The 18,307-nt window shown below is 35.6% G+C and overlaps 1 protein-coding gene across 2 annotated transcripts in view; it reads right to left on the bottom strand.

The window, feature by feature from the left end:
• Positions 1-18,307, bottom strand: part of LOC131041843 (DNA topoisomerase 3-beta) — a 231,907-nt gene that overhangs the window by 158,503 nt on the left and 55,097 nt on the right. The gene's annotated exons all lie outside the window — the stretch shown is intronic.

Below are 18,307 nucleotides of genomic sequence, written 5' to 3'. Positions count from 1 at the left end.
AGTACGGGCTACAGAATGGATATCTGTTTACAATACTCAGCATCCCATGAAGCAGAGGTATCATTATAATGTTGCGGATACCAAGTTGGCAATTTTTAATAAACTTTTCAACTTCTTGGTCATTTCACAGAATTATCAAGTGCTCCTTAAAATTTTCAAGCACAAATTGGCAGATACAAACCTCTGCAATGTTGGTTTAAAGTGCAGTTCCAAAATACTAATCAGCAAAGTTGCATCGGATCAGGGAAAAGCAATCAGTGATGAGCTGACCATTCAAACCCGCCTTGATCGCATCAAAGCTGCAGTAGATGCAATGACGAAGGAACCCTAGCATTCTCTTCTGGGAAGGACTTGATCAATTTATTTCTAGCAGGTCATTGCACGAGCAATTTGTTCATGCACTGCTCCAGGTCTCTGAGATCTCAAGAAGTTGTTGTGTTTGCCATTTGCTCTTTTAGTTGCTCTTTTACACTCATCTGTGACAAAAGTTTTCAGATGCTTAAGAAGAAGTAATAGAGGAACCTATCTTGTCTTTACCTGATTTTACTCATCTTTTTCAAGTTGAATATGATGCTAGTGGGACTGCTATAGGTGCTGTTTTGAGTCAAGATAGAAACCCTATTGCTTACTTCAGTGAAAAGCTTAATGATGCAAAGAAGAGGTATTCAGTATATGATCAGGAGTTTTATGCCATCATACAAGCTTTGAAGAAATGGAGGCATTATTTCATGCCTAAGGAGTTTGTTTTGTTCACAGGAAATCATGCTTTACAGTTTATACTAGTCAACATAAATAGAGCCAAAGACATGTCAAATGGATTGAATTTTCGCAGAGTTTTACTTTTGTTATCAAGCATAAGAGTGGTCAATGTAACAAAGTTGCAGATGCTTTGAGTAGGAGGAGTTTGATCATGCAGGAGTCTCAAGCAAGCATATTGGGATTTGATAACTTAAAGGAGATGTACAAGGAAGATGTAGACTTCAAGGAGGCATATGAAGCATGTATGAATCCTCTTAACAAGCATAGAAGTCCTTGGATGATTTCATGATACAAGAGGGTCTACTCTTCAAGGGCAGCCAGCTTTGTATTCCAAGAAGTTCCATGAGACAAAACTTGCTGAAGGAGAAACATAGTGGCAGCTTGGCAGGACATATTGGGCAACACAAGACACTAGCTCAATTAGTGCACACTATTATTGACCAAGTATGAGCAATGATGTTAAGAGATTTGTAGAGAGGTGTAAAGTGTGACAACATGACAAAGGGAGCAGCCAAAATGGAAGTTTGTATCAGCCATTGCCAATCCCCAACAAGGCATGGGATTCAGTAAGTATGGACTTTGTACTTGGTCTACCAAGAACTCAGAAGGGGCGTGATTCAATCTTTGTGGTAGTCAATAGGTTCTCTAAGATGGCTCGTTTTATTCCACGTACAAAGACAAGTGATGCTACTAACATTGCCAATATGTCTCTAATAGAAACACTAAATTTGTAAGACACTTTTGGAGGACTTTATGGAAGAGGTTGGGCACTAATTTAAGTTTCATATCAGCTTACCATCCCCAGACTGATGGTCAAGCAGAAGTAGTCAATATGAGCCTTGGAAACATCTTGAGAAGCTTGATGAGTTTGAATCCAAAACAGTGGGATTTGGTGCTTGCACAAGCAAAATTTGCATACAATGACCAAACTAATAGAAGTACGGGAATAAGTAATTTTCAAATCATGTATGGTATGCATCCTAGAGGAAGGTATGAGCTAAGGAATTTAGGTAAAATGGAGACAAGAAGTGCTGATGGTGAAGAATTTGCAAGTGAAATGCAAGAGTTGCATGAATAGGTGAAAAAGAAGCTTGAAGAGAACACTGTCAAGTACAAGAAGAGAGCTAATCAAAAGAGGAAAGAGGTCAGTTTAAATATTGGTGATCTTGTTTTTGTTCATCTCAAAAAAGAAAGATTTCCAAAGGGGGAGTACAACCAGTTGAAAGTTAAGAAAATTAGTCCTTGTAGAGTTCCAAGGAGATTTTCTAGCCATGCATATAAGATAGAACTTCCAAAAGGCATTGGAATTTCTCCTATCTTCAATGTTACAGATCTATACCCTTACAAAGGTGAAGAACAAACAGTCCAAGTATCTGAAACGAGTAAAGTTCAGATCATTGAATGGGAGTAGTAATTGCCAAGAGACATAAAAGCAACCTACGACAATTTTGGACAAGAAAGTGGTGAAGTGTCATGCCACTAAACCAGATCGCAACCACTATTAATAGCAGACTGAAGGATTAATAATATAGAGGGCCGACTAAGATAAGTATTAATAATTCCTAAAACAACAAAATTCCCAAAAAGGGCCGACTCAAAACAAAGGTGAATAAAATCAAATGAACATGTATTATGGCCAAACTGTATGAGCTAAATTTAAATTTATATATACTACCTCAAGGCCGACTCCCTTTTGTATCAGGACATAGGATGTGTATTTAAAGGTGTGATTATCTCCAAGGGAGAGGCCTCATTATTTAAAACAGCGATTAAGGCCCCGGAAGCAGCGATTAAGAATAAATAAAGCAGTGGTAGGTTTTAAAGAAATAACATTTAGAAATCCGACTTGAAGGGACATCATTGTGAAAGGGTATGACCACACCTAAGGGTCAACAATCCTCCAAAGGTTTCTCTTCAAAGAAACATGAAGATATAAAAGATGGAATACCATGATGGAGGAGGGCATCAAGCAGCAATCAAGGAGAATTACATCTGCATCAAAGGAAGGAAAAGAATTCCACTCCAGCACTCAAGTAATCAACATCGATCATCATCAAAGAGAAAATTGGTCATAACATTAGCAATCAAATCTAGCAATCAATCAAGGAATAATATCATATATCTATTAATCAGCTAAGGGGCAATTTATCTATTGGAATAAGTCACCCAGTAAGAGTAGAACTAAGATATAGAATTCATTCTAAGTAAATGCAAAACAATGAATCTGGAGATTTAATCCTAACAAGGATTATCCATTACTTGTTGATATCAAAGAGGTATATTTTTATCATCTTATCACTCCTTGGCAATTGCATTGTGAGTTCATGGGAATAATGCAGGTATGTCTACATGTAGGGCTAGGATTCATCGGCAGCAAGGTGGGGTTAGGCCCCCTTCTCGGCCCTGAATAGCCTTTACAAGCAAAAAGGTGAGGTTAGGCCCCCATCCTGGCTCTAAGTGGCTTATGAGCAGCAAGGTGGGGTTAGGCCCCCTTCCCAGCTTTGGGGCAATATTGGGGAGGATCGACCTCAATATTGTTACCAACAATCCTCCCTAGGGACTACTTGTGATGTTTTCACACATCACCCCATTGCAAATGGGGACCCCCACTTTATTGCTTTTTAGGGTTGTGTCTTAGCCTCTTAGGTTTTTGTCTCCAATTTCTCGCCAAAATGAGTCAAGTTTTTTGAAATTTGAAGGACTCATTAAAATTAATAGGGAGGAGCGATCAGAAGAGTGTTTTGATGCTATGGATGTGCCTTTTTAGATTACTCTCCCAGGGCTCCCGCTTGAATTTCGTGATCCAGATATTGTGGAAATTTTGGCTAACCAAATGGGTATTTTGAGTTTAAACCATATTCCATTATGTTGAGTTTAAACCACAAATCAGTTGTTTCTCATTTGTGAGTCGATTCTATCTCCTTGTTCCTTTTAATTGTTAGTGTTGTTATCAATTTAAGGTAATGCTTTTGTAGGTATTACAAAAAGAGCATTTTGAGTACATTGGACAAGACCAACATACAAATATAAATGAGGAATAGCGATAAGAGTTAAAGTCAAAAGGAATGGTCATGAGGGTTTCAGAGACTCATCTTCACGAAGGAAAAGTAACCAAGGGCAATTTCAAGTCAAGAAAAGGTGTGTAGTGGCCTAGAACAAGCCAAAGAAAGAGAAAGTCATAATGGAGGACAAAAATACTTAAAAATATCTTCAAGAAACTTGGGTGCACCTACAAGAAGTCCAATGTCATGTTAAAAGGCAAAAAACTTCACTCATAAAGTGCTTGACTTTTCAATGTCAAAGAAATAAAAGATCACTTAAGTGACCTTGAAAGCATTTTTTCACTTAATTGTCAAATATTAATTAATGAAGAATTAGAATAAAAATGCACTTCTTCAGCTAAGTGACCAAACACAACATCAAATTAGAATGAAAAAGGCAAATATAAATAAAGAATTAGAACAAACATGCACTTTTTCAATTAAAACTCAACATCAAATTAGAACAAAAATGTAACTTTTTACATTTAAGTGACTAGGGACACCAAGGATGACTTAAGTGTCAAAATTGTCAAAGTGAATTAGATCAAAAAGTGGCTCCAAGAAGCTCAGGCCACATTCTCATTACTTAAATGTCAATGTGAAAACATGAAAAAGTAACATTCTACCTCTCTTTAGTGCCCAAAATGACGTAAAGGTCAATTGTCTATGCAAGATTAAAAGAAAAAGTGTTCCCATGAAATCTTGGATGTCAAATTGACAGCTTAAAAATATGTCAAAAGTGCACTTAAGTGAAGGATGGCACCCATTATGACTTAAATATCACAATGTCAAGTGAACATCATAAGTGCATTGATGACCTTGAGAATGCCCCTAGACCTTCCAATGTCAAAATGTCAAGATGAAATTAGACAAAGTGACCTCTATGATCCCAGGTGCACCCTACAGACGTGTGTTAACTGGTCAATGGAAAAATGGAAGATAAGTGTTTTCATGTGGCCTAGGAATGCCTAAGAGGTGTTGAATTCAAAAAAGCAACTAGAAGACATGAGTGAAGGTTAAAAATCACATCTCTTGTATGTTAAAGTCAATCTTTCTTCTTTAGAACACTTAAATATGCCATTGGGATAAGTTTGTTAGCATCCTTGCAGTAGACTCTTCAAGCTTCATCACAATTATCCAAGGATCAACACTTGTCTCCATTCTTCCAGCATCCAAAGCAATTTTCATGCAAAACTTCAAGATGGATGATTTATGCATAGAATTCAAGGCACCAAACAGTGAATTACTATTAAAATATTTAATCTTTACTCGGCTTAGATTTATTTGTATTTAATTTGGGATATTCTTTTGGAATCCCTACATGTAATTTGTCCTCTAGTACATGTGTGAGGACAAGTCATTTCTTTTATTTTCTTTTATTAAGGAATATTAGATTTCCTCCTTAAGAGGATGTGGACACATGGCGCACACATTTTATGAATGGTGGCATTCATAGATTTGGGAGTTACTTTGTAACTCCTCTCCTCATCTCTATTTAAGAGATGTCTCCTTTCTCATTTCTTCTTAATGACAATATTGTAAAAAGCTTCTTGCTCCCTCTCTCTCTCTCTCATTTTAGGCATTGCCTCATTCATAATAACACAAGGGGTTTTTCTTTGCTTTTCCCCTTTCAAAAGTTTTTGTGACTCCTTCACATTTGGGTGATTGCTCCAAAGTTTCTGCATTTCTCTTGGTAGCATTACTTGGATTTTGTTTTTCTTTCCTTGCTCTTGTATTTCCTTTCATGGTATCAGAGCAGGTTTCTAATCCTTGTTTCAAGTTGAGATTGATGAAGGTTACCATTCTGTGGAGTTCACCTTGTTGGAGGCATTCTTGAGAGGAGAAGTTCTTTTTCTAATATTTTCTATTGTGCAGGTTTTGGTTTCAGTTTTAATTTTTTTTTTCAAACTTGTTAACAAGTTTTCATGCAGGTTTAATCTTCTTAGATTCTAATTTTGTTTTTTTTAAAGCTTCGGAAGGCTTGCCGCCAAAATTTCTTCTTTCTGGTTTAAAATTGTGGTTTTGGAAGGCTTGCCGCCAAAACTCAATTTCTAACCTCTTTTCCTACATTCTATAATTTATATTTATCAGTTTTGGAAGACTTGCTGCCAAAAATTTTTGCATTATTCAGTTGTTTCTCTAATTTGCTTGCACGTTTTAACATTTCAATTGCAGATTTTTGAATAAATAGAAATTTCATATTGCTACTTCATTTAATTTCTATGTATTTTCAAAAATTTTAGAGTCTAACATTTTCTGCAAGTATTGTATTTGTTTATTACCAATACTTTCTTCACTTATTTCTTAAATTTGTTATTAGTTCAAAACAAGTTGAGAGGTTGTATTTTGTGCCATTCTGATTGTTTCTTTAGTATCTATTGTTGTTTATTCTTTTTGTTAAGAAAGATATATATTATTTCAGTTGTTAGCCAGAGCTATCTCCCTTAACCTACAAATTTATTTTCTTTATATGTTGTTTCGTGTTCCTACATTCTCAGTTTTTGTATCTTTATCTGCTGTATGGTTCTTTGTTTAAGAAATAAAAGTGCTTTCAAAGGCTTTCATTGTTGTAACGTCTCTTCTATAATATTTGGCAGTTCTCCTGCCAATCGTGTTCCCTCTTCCTCCGGTTCCTGCTGCTTCTGCACCCTGCTCATAATGCCTTTGTCGTGTTCCATTTCTACTCCCTTTTGGCTATCATTTTATAACATCTTTGTAACATTTTATTTCTGCACTGTATTATTTGTAACGTTTTAAGCTTATATCATCTTCACGTTTATTCTAGTTTTAAAATTTAAAATCATTATCGATATATTAAAAAATTTATTTCAATCAAATTTAGGAGTAATCTTTATAAAGAGTTTGAATCTCTTTTCTTATTCATGCGTATCTTCAAGTTTAAAAAGTTATAAATAAAAAGTTTCTTTAAAAAGTTTTTAAAAATTTATGTATAATAAAGTTAATTTAATACTAAAACTTTAAAAAGTTTATAAAGTTGTTTTTTACAAAGTTTTATAATTTAGTCTTTTTAATAAAAGTTTTTTTAATATACAATTTGTTTTATTAAAAAAAACAATTCAAAATTTGTTATTAAAAAAATTTTGAAGTTAATATTTCTTGATAAATAGTTTTAAAAAAAAAAGTTATTTTTGAAATTTAGTTCTATTAATAATCAAGGAGGGTAATTTTTTCTTTTTTAATCAAAGGGGGTAATTTTTTTACTAACCATTATTTATTCACAATTATTTAGTTATCATGTCTACTTTAAATCCGGAAATTAAATTAAATAGTTCTAATTATCATTCATGGAAAACAAATATTTCCTTTATTTTTCGTTTCAAGCACATTTTGGATGTTGCTATTGATAACAGTTCAGAGTCCGCTACAACTGCTCTTCAAGCTGACCAAGACAGATGGAAGGCTCAAAATGAGGAAGCACTTGGTTTAATTGGTATTTCAATGGTTCCTGATTTGTATGTTCTAATTGGAAATTGTACAAAAGTGTATGAAGATTGGGAAATTTTAAAAACAACTTATGATAGCTCCAATGAATCCCAGAAAATTCAGCTTCAAGATCAACTCGAAGATCTCAGGTATACGGATTTTGAAACCATTGATGAATTCTTATTAAAGTTTGATTCTATTAATAGTTAATTAACTGGTTTAGGAGTTACTCTAGCTGATTTACGTTTAATTCATCTTATTCTTAAAAAATGTCTTCCTCGTCAATTTCAGCTATTTATTACGAATATTCATGCTTAACTTGCTATTCCTAGTTTAGCTACTCAATTAACTTATGATATTTTTCGTAATTTATTACGTCAAGAGGAAGCTAAATTAATTCAATTTGGTACTCTTAAAAGTAGTGAACATGCTTTTATGTCTAAAAATCAAAATCATAATAATAATTTTAGATCCAATAATAATAATAATCACAAATCTTCTAATTATCAATCTTATTCTAAATCCTATCATAACAGTTCTCATAATAATACGTACAATAATCAAAAGAATAATTCTCAAACAAGACCCCATTGCACATATTGTGGGAAAGATGGACATATTACTAATAATTGTTTTAAGAAGCAAAATGGTAAAAAGCCCATGAACCAAAATAATCAAAATAATCAACAACATAAACCTCATTATAAGAAAGGTAATAATAATGGTAATTCATCTCATCATGCATTTACATGTACTTAAAATGTTTCTCAACCACTTGAGTGGATTATTGATTCTGGTGCATCTCAACATGTTACTTCTTATAAAGAATGTTTTGAATCTTTGCATCTTAATACTTCCAATATCCCTGTTCAATTAGCTAATAATCATAGTTGCAAAGTTGAAACTATTGGTGATGTGAATGTTCCTAATGGGAAATTACATAATATTATTTATGTTCCTTAATTAAAATCAAATTTGCTTTCAGTTCCTAAACTTTGTCAAGATTATAAGATTAACTTTAATAGGGGCATGTGTTATATTATTGATCCAAAAACTAATCATGTTATTGCTACTACTAAAATGGATACTGATAACTTATTCAAGTTCTATGAATTTGCTCCTACAAAGTATTCCTTGCTTACTACTGTTGATTTTACTATATGGCATGAAAGACTTGGTCATCTCAATTCTGATTATATTTCATTGATGCAAAAAGCAAATATGGTTGATGGATTGTTTACTATTGTTCCTTCTCAAATTGTTTGCAATGGTTGCATGAGTGGTAAGATGCATAGGGAACCCTTTCCTCTTGGTCAATCTTGGAGGGCATATACTAAATTGCATCTAGTTCATAGTGATCTCTTGGGTTCCATGGAGAATCCCTCCATCCAAGATTCAAAGTTTACTAAATTTCATATGTTTGTAGAAAGGCAATCTGGTTCTAAAATTAAGATTCTTCGTACTGACAATGGAAGAAAACATGTTAATAATGCATTTAATGCTTATTTGAAATCTTTTGGAATTAAACATGAGCTTACCATTCCTTATACACCACAACAAAATGGTGTGGCAGAACGGAAGCATAGCACCATTATTGAAATGGCTAGATGTTTATTGCATGCAAAAAATATGGATTACAAGTTTTGGGCTGAAGCTATGTCTTGTGCAACTTATTTAATTAATAGAACACCTACCAAAGCCTTAAAGGATAAAACTCTTGAAGAAGCTTGGTCTGGTAGAAAGCCCAATTTGCAGAATTTAAGATTTTTTGGTTCCACGGCTTATGTTCACAAACCTAAGGAGAAAAGACAAAAATTAGATGCTAAATCTTCTCCTTTTATTTTTGTTGGTTATGATGAAAATACTAAAGGTTATAGAGTTTACAATCCTATTACTAACAAGATAAAAGTTGCAAGAGATGTTTGCATTGCAGAAAAAGGCATTCATGATTGTTCTAAAGTGGAGGATGATGAACTTGCTAACAACAAAGTTGTGCTTGTGGAAGACCAACCTCCTTTTCTTAACCCTACTCCTAATGCATCTCTTTCTATTCCTTCTAGTGATAGTGATGATGATAATAATAACTCTACTGCTCATGACTCTTCTTCTAGTGATGAATCCATTACTTCTAAAAGAAGATCTAAATGGTTTAAATCTTTAATTCAAGATAGTGATGAATACTTAGCTAGAATGGATAGACTTCAAGCTAGAAGAGTTAATTATTGTAATTATGTTTTAATGTCTACTATTATGAATTCTAATGATCCTAAAACTTTTGATCAAGCTAAAAATCAACCACATTGGCAAAAGGCAATGAACGAAGAATATGATACTTTAACCAAACTTGGAATTTAGTTCTTGTTGAGACATGGACCAGCTAGGACTCGAACCTAGGACCTTCCATATGCTGCTGGAGTGCTCTACCACTAAGCTACTGGCCCCTCTTGGACCAGTCCATCGTCCGTCCAGGTGTGGCTTATTTCCAACACCAACACCCCCCCTTAAGCGACATCTCTCGTGTGCTTGGGGCTCCTAGCCTGGACCTGGCTCTAATACCATGTTGAGACATGGACCACCTAGGACTCGAACCTAGGACCTTCCATACACTGCTGGAGTGCTCTACCATTAAGCTACTAGCCCCTCTTGGACCAGTCCATCGTCGGTCCGGGTGTGGCTTATTTCCAACACCAACAGTTCCCTTGCCTTGTGGTAAAAATCTTGTTTCTTGCAAGTGGCTTTATAAAACTAAATTAAATGCTAATAATCAAGTTAGTAAATTTAAAGCTAGATTAGTTGCTAGAGGTTTTTCTCAAATTGAAGGCTTAGATTATACTGAAACTTTTGCTCCTATTGCTAAAATGCCTACAATTAAACTTGTGCTTGCTTTAGCTTCTAGAATGAATTGGCCTATTCACCAAATGTATGTTAAAAGTGTTTTTCTTAATGGTGATTTACATAGAAAATTTATGTCTCAACCTCCTAATTTTGTTAAGGAAGGTAATGAACATTTAGTTTGCAAGTTAAAGAAATCAATTTATGGTTTGAAGCAATGTCCTAGGGAATGGTATTCTAAGATTAATGCATTCTTTCTTTCTCAAGGTTTCATTAGAAGTAAAAATGATCCAAATTTGTATATTTAACATAATGAAGATGACATTGTGATTATTATTTTATATGTAGATGATTTAATTCTAACTTCAAGTTCCAATAATTTGATTTCTGAAATTAAGTTTCAACTCAATCAAAAATTTCAAATGACTGATTTAGGTCTTTTACATTATTTCTTAGGAATGCAAATTTGGCAAACCTCTCAAGGAATTTTCTTATCTCAAAGTAAATATGCTCAAGAACTCATAGATAAGTTTAAAATGAATGACGCTAACCAAGCTTGCAAAACTCGGCGAGCCATTAAAAAACTCGTGAGTAATCGCGATCCATAATGCCGCGCGAGTTAATCGCGGAAATACTCGGCGCGATTTTTTCATATAGTCGCCGCGATTTTTTTGGCAAATACTCGCCGTTAATCGCCAAAACCCGCCCGAAACGCAGCACAAAATGCGAGAAAAACGCGACTTAAGTCGCAGGCAAAAAAAAAACCTAAGTCTTTATTCCATTTCGCGGCTCGCGCGACTCGGGAAGGCAAAAAACTTCACGCGATTTCCAGTAGGGTTTGCATTTGCACGCGCGACCAAGTTTTTACTTGTTTATTCATGATCTTTTTGTATTGTTTTATTTCGAATTCATAGTCATTTTAAATTTTAATCGAATGACTGTGTAATACACAGTCATTTGAAATGATTGTGTATTACACAGTCAAAATGACTGTGTATTGTTTGCATTTGCACGCACGACCAGGTATCTTTTTGTATTGTTTTATTTCGAATTCACAGTCATTTTAAATTTTAATCGAATGACTGTGTCACTGTATAATACACAGTCATTTGAAATGACTGTTTAATACACAGTCATTTGAAATACACAGTCTTAGTCATTTCAAATGACTGTGTATTACACAGTCATCATTAGATTCATTACACAGTCACAGTCATTTGAAAATGACTGTGTATTACACAGTCACAGTCATTTCAAATGACTGTGTAATACACAATCATTAGTAATTACAGTCATTTCAAATGACTGTGTATTACACAGTCATCAGTCATTTGAAATGACTGTGTAATACACAGTCATTTGAAAATGACTGTGTATTACACAGTCTGAAAGATCCCTGATGGATCTCTTTTACCAATCTGCTGTAATTTTTATTTATTTAAATTGATTTTTCCTGCTTATTAATATTTTCTTTCAGAAATAGACAGAAGTTGCAGAAGGGTTGAATTCTTTTTGTATTTTGATGATTTTTCAACAAGTAAATAATGAAGTACAAGTACATGAACAAAGTACTGAAAATGAAGTTCATATACAGCCAAAACAAATTCGATTCAAGGCAGATTTCTGAATATAAAATCAAATATTTGACCAGATGAAGATTTCCAATAATTTCAGGAAGATTACAATCAGGAATAATTCCAACCTGGATGCTGAAAGAGTAACATAACTAGGAATGAAGTTGTGGCAAGATTCCAGCCCTCCAAGTGCTGCACGTGGGAAGGAAAGTGGCTGCCAGGTACAGCCGTATGGTTGCCAAGTACACCCAACTGGTTAGAAACCCCAAACCCCACGCTGAACTCTATCAGAATTGCTGAACCTCCAGAAAGAATGCCGTACAATCTCCAAGATGCTAATAGCTGCAAACAAATCCAAACCACTGTATTGGGGGCTACGTCCCAAACAGGCAAGGCATTGGGGTTGGCGTCCCAGATGCTGAAAAGCTCTTCCAGAGCCAAATCTCAAATCCAAGATGTAAAATGTGTAAAAGATAGTCATAGAATGAAGCTCCTATCCCCTTATAACCCCTCTCAATTGCAAATCGAACCCTAATTGTCTCCAAGTGGTGTGGTCTAGTGGAAATGTTATAATTTCTTATTTTAAAGTGGTCATGTTACTAGAAAATGACCTTTTTCCCCATAGACAGAAATCCGCTCACTGAATTGCCCTGAGACCAAAGAGAAAGATTTAAAGAATTTCAAGATCTTTCCAACGAGCTATCACACAATAGGATGCGCATCCAGATGAGACCAAAAATCCCCTTATTACTCCAAAATGGCTAACAACTTAGCCTTATTTAATTATTAAACGCTAACTTAGGAAATATTAAAAATATAACCCAAATAGCCACAAAATGCCCAACTGACATTACAAACCCTAAAATCATCCTGTCACCTGTCTGTGACTGAAGTCGGAAATCAAGGATTCACTGGTAGTCTCATCCCTAAAATCTAGGGATGTTCCTAAAATTTAGGAAACAAGCCCAATCTCTTTGAAACTGAAACCATCTAAAAGGTCATGAATAACCTCAAGACTGGCAACTGTCACGACCTCCTAAAATTTAGGGATACCCCCTAAAATCTAGGAACTGCTCCAAACTGGCTCCAAACTGCCTGTAAAGCCAAAATCCAATCACTATATGCACTGAATGAGTCCCAATCAACCTCTGCTAGCCTACGAGACTCCAATGATAGGCCAACTCCTCCGTCTCCGATGTCCACTCTAGAAAGGGGACATGACACAGTCATTTCAAATGACTGATGACTCAGTCACAGTCATTTCAAATGACTGTGTAATACACAGTCATTTCAAATTTTCAAATGACTGTGTATTACACAGTCATCAGTCATTTGAAATGACTGTGTAATACACAGTCATTTGAAAATGATTGTGTATTACACAGTCACAGTCATTTCAAATGACTGTGTAATACACAGTCATTTCAAATTTTCAAATGACTGTGTATTACACAGTCATCATTACACAGTCACAGTCATTTCAATTTTCAAATGACTGTGTAATACACAGTCATTTCAAATTTTCAAATGACTGTGTATTACACAGTCATCATTACACAGTCACAGTCATTTCAAATGACTGTGTATTACACAGTCACAGTCATTTCAAATGACTGTGTAATACACATTCATTTTCAAATGACTGTGTATTACACAGTCATCAGTCATTTGAAATGACTGTGTAATACACAGTCATTACAGTCATTTCAAAATTTCAAATGACTGATGACTGTGTAATACACAGTCATTTTCAAATGACTGATGACTGTGTAATACACGGTCATTTGAAATGACTGTGTAATACATAGTCATTTTCAAATGACTGATGACTGTGTAATACATTAATCATTAATGTACATTGTAATTAATGACTGTGTATTACACAGTCAATTGTGAAATACTCATAGTCATTTGAAATGACTGTCAACTGTGTAATGTCAATGTGTATTAAAGTATTTCATTTAAATTTAAATTTGAAGTTAAAAACTTAAAAAAATACACAACCAATTAAAAATTTTAATTTTAGATAGTCATCTATTAATAGATGACTGTAAATAAAATAAAGTTATACAGTCATTGTAATTTTTGGATGTTCGTGATTTTTTTTGGTAACAATGTTATTTATCTCTAAATGTTGCCTCTCTTTTGCTAGGTTCTTTTCCACATCTTTTTGAAAGAAAATGGATTCAGCTTCTACAGTTAAAGTTGGTGGCAAAAAGAGAGACCCTTGTTGGAAACATGGGAGACCAGGTCCAAAACGAGGAGATGTTTTTTGCAACCATTGCAAAAAAATTGTAAAAGGTGGCATTAATAGGTTCAAATATCACCTTGCAAAAATTCAATGCCGAGATACCACAAGCTGTACGGAATGTACTGAAGAGGCTACGAGAGATGCAATAGCAACGCTTGAAGCATATGATCAAAGGAAGGCAACAAAAAAGAGAACAGCAGAGGCAATGGCAGCCCCAAGGGCAGATTTGAGTTCCATGGGGTCACATACAGATGTGGGGACATCTGGTTCTTCCCTTGGGCCACGGATACGAGCAAAGGGAACTTTGGACAGCAACATGGAAAACTTCTTTATTCCACGTAACACTCCTGGTGCACAACCTGGATTGCTTGGCACTGCATGGAATAAAGAGGCTCACCAACAAGCCAAGGTGGCGTGTGCTAGATTTTTTATCTACAACGATGTTCCGTTCAATGCTATTTCTAGTCCATCTTGGGACCAATTGGTCACCGCGTTGACTGTGGCAGGTAAGGGGTTCAAATCCCCAAGCCGTTACGAGGTAAGTGGACCGTTATTGCAGGATGAGGTCCAAAACACTCATGCATTAGTGGAAGAGCAAAGGACTATTTGGGAAAAGAATGGTTGCACCATTCTTTCTGATGGATGGACAGATGGTAGGAATAGGACACTCATCAACTTTCTAGTTGCTTCAGGAGGACAGTTAGTATTTTTAAAATCAATTGATGCCTCCAATGAAGTGAAGAATGCAGAGACCTTGTGCAACATGTTGGATGAAGTGGTGATGGATGTGGGAGTGCAGAATGTCATCCAAGTTGTGACTGATAATGCAGCTGCATATGTGGCAGCCGGCAAACTTCTAATGGCTAGACATCCGACATTATTTTGGAGCCCTTGTGCTGCCCATTGTCTTGACTTGCTCCTTGAGGACATAGGGAAACTAAGTTGGGTAAAGAAAGTGGTTGAAGATGGAAGGAATATCACCAAATACATCTACAATCACACATGGGTCCTGAATCTTATGAGAGAGCACACTGAAGGTAAGGATCTTGTGCGGTCGGGGGTCACACGCTTTGCTACCAATTTCCTCACCTTGCAGAGCATACTTGCTACATTGCCCAACCTGAAGCGGATGTTCGTGAGTGAAAGATGGTTGGGGAGTCCTTATGCTACAAAGCCTAAAGCAGAGAAGGTTGTGATTGCCATTTTTGATACTAATTTTGCCAAGATAGTGGAGGAGATCATCAATGTAAGTTTTGAAACTTTAATTGATGATTTATTATTTAATTTTCTAATATTTCAATCTGCTGATTTTGTTAGATTTTTTATATCTAGGTGTCGGAACCGTTGGTGAGGGTGCTACGAATAGTGGATGGGGATCATAACTCCATGGGGTATCTATATGAGGCCATGGATAAGGCCAAAGAGGCGATTCAACACTTGTATGGGTCAAACAAGACCAAGTATGAACCCATATGGCGCATAATTGATCGGAGGTGGAACCATCAACTCCACCAACATATTCATGCTGCTGCCTACTTCTTGAATCCCAAGTTTTTTTACTCTCCGAGTTTCAGAGCAGACGCAGAGGTTAGAATTGGCCTTGACACATGCATTCGGAGATTAGTTGATGATGAGATCCTTCGAGACCTGATACTTGATGAGTTGTAGAGTTATAAGAAGGCCTTAGGGGAATTGTTTTCTTCACCTGATTGCAAACGTAGGAGAGCCACCTTACGACCAGGTAAAAAAAAACATATGTTTAATTTTTACCATTTATTTCTCTCTTTAAGATTATTGAAATCTTTACAAGTTATAAATCACATTTTGTATCCTTGCAGATTTGTGGTGGGAAGATTATGGTGCCACAACGCCTAATCTTCAAAAGCTTGCCATCCGCATATTATCACAGCCTTGTAGTGCTTCTGGTTGTGAGCACAACTGGAGTGTTTTTGAAAACATCCACACAAAAAAGCGCAATAGGTTGACTCAACAACGCTTGAATGATCTTGTCTATGTGCGGTACAACATTCGATTACATGAGAAGAAGGTGCTAGGGCAAGATTCACATGAAGCACTTGACTTGGATGACATTGATCCATATGCAACAGAATGGGTTGCTTCTCCTGATGATGTTGATAATGATTTGGATCCATTCCTTACTAATGAGCAGCTGAGTGAGTTGGAGAGGGCAGGAGAGGAATGGGATGCGGAAGTGGCAGCACGTGAGGAGGAGCAGGAGGTTGATCATGCAGCAGAGGCACCTGTTAGTGTTGAGGATGTTGCCACTACTTCAGCACCACCCACCCAGCGGCCACAATCTGTTTTGAGCTTTAGTCGTAGACGCAATTTATGATTTCTTATTTTCATTGATACCAAACTTTGAACTTGATATGTAATCAGAATTTCAGAGGTTCTTGTTTTGTGGTCTATGACTCTATAACTCTATGAGACTGTCACTATGATACGTTGATATGTATTGAACTCTTATTCATATGTTACACTTGGTTTTTGGTTTATGCTATGATACTTGCATTTGTTGCTATGTATTACCAAAAAAATTTGATTTATATATCATGGAAATCATATATGTTATACAAATTTGGTGTAAATGTGTGTTTTTGAATTATATATAAAAAAAAAATGTATTTTCAAATGTTCGATAAAGTTGCCGAGTTTTGCCGAGTTTTTCGCCGAGTTTTGGCGAGGCCCGAGTTTTTAAAAATTTTTGGCCTTGCCGAGTTATTGCAAAATCCGAGTTTTTCAAGCTTGACGCTAACCATGTTTCAATTCCTATTGAATTAGGCACTAAGTTAATGCTTGATATGCAAACTCCACTTGTTGATCCTACTTTGTATAGACAATTAGTTGGAAGTTTGAATTATTTAACTCTTACTAGGCCAAATATTGCTTATAGTGTTGGTTTGGTTTCAAGATTCATGTCTAAACCTCAACAAACACACTTTAAAGTTGCTAAAAGAATTTTAAGATCTATTAAAGGAACTATTAATGTAGGTTTGTTTTATGATGCAAATTCTGATTTTACTTTAAACGGTTTTACTGATTCCGATCTAGGTGGAGATCCCAATGATGGGAAATCCGCTTGTGGTTATTGTTTTTTTGTTGGTTCAGGAGCAATTTCTTGGAATAGTAAAAAGCAACAATCTACCTCCCTTGGATCCACTGAAGTTGAGTACAAAGGATGCACTAATGCTTCCAAAGAAGCCTTGTGGCTTAGAAGACTACTTGGAGATTTGGGTCTACCTCAACACGAACCAACTCCATTGTATTGTGACAACCAAAGTGCCATTGCCTTGGCTAAAAATCCATTTTTCCATGCAAGGATCAAACAAATTGCTCTCCAATACCACTTTATTAGAGAACAAATTGAAGACAAGTAAGTTTCACTCCTCTATTGCAAGGGAGGAGACCAAGTTGCGGATATTTTGACCAAGCCACTTTGTAAAGAAAAGTTCCAATTTCATTGTAAAAATCTTGGATTGCAACCCATTGAAGGGTTTGATGTAAACTCCCCAAGTAAAGCTTAAGGGGGGGTGTTAGAATATTTAATCTTTACTTGGCTTAGGTTTATTTGTATTTAATTTGGGATATTCCTTTGGAATCTCTACATGTAATTTGTCCTCTAGTACATGTGTGAGGACAAGTCACTTCTTTTATTTTCTTTTATTAAGGAATATTAGATTTCCTCCTTAAGAGGATGTGGACACATGGCACACACATTTTATGAATGGTGGCATTCATAGATTTGGGAGTTACTTTGTAACTCCTCTCCTCATCTCTATTTAAGAGATGTCTCCTTTCTCATTTCTTCTTAATGACAATATTGTAAGGAGCTTCTTGCTCCCTCTCTCTCTCTCTCTCATTTTAGGCATTGCCTCATTCATAATAACACAAGGGGTTTTTCTTTTTTTTCCCCTTTCAAAAGTTTTTGTGCCTCCTTCTTCACATTTGGGTGATTGATCCAAAGTTTCTGCATTTCTCTTGGTAACATTTACTTCATCAATAAACTTGCTTGGATTTTGTTTTACTTTCCTTGCTCTTGTATTTCCTTTCAATTACACTTGTTACTAAGAATGGAGTCAAATTCAAGTCACCTGGATTGCTTGTTGGGTCATAAAATGGTCATTAAAGTTTCATATCTTCTCCAGTGGATCCACCATGATCAGAATGGAGGAGCTTCACCAAAACCAATGCCTGAAGCCAAGTGTCAATTATGCAATTTTTATCCCAAGCCATTCATAGCCTCTACTAGTTTTAGCTATCACTATTTTTTAAGAGATAACCAAATTCTGAATAATCTATTTTTAGAATAGCTATTTAGAGATTGGCTATTTTGAGATGACATACAAAACTAGCCTTGTGTCCAAGCCTAAGACAAAAGATAGGCA

The sequence above is a fragment of the Cryptomeria japonica genome, chromosome 7 (genome assembly GCF_030272615.1).
Source record: "Cryptomeria japonica chromosome 7, Sugi_1.0, whole genome shotgun sequence".
Lineage (NCBI taxonomy): Eukaryota > Viridiplantae > Streptophyta > Pinopsida > Cupressales > Cupressaceae > Cryptomeria > Cryptomeria japonica.
The sequence above is the reverse complement of the archived record's forward strand: the minus strand, read 5'-3'. Positions and strand labels throughout refer to the sequence as shown.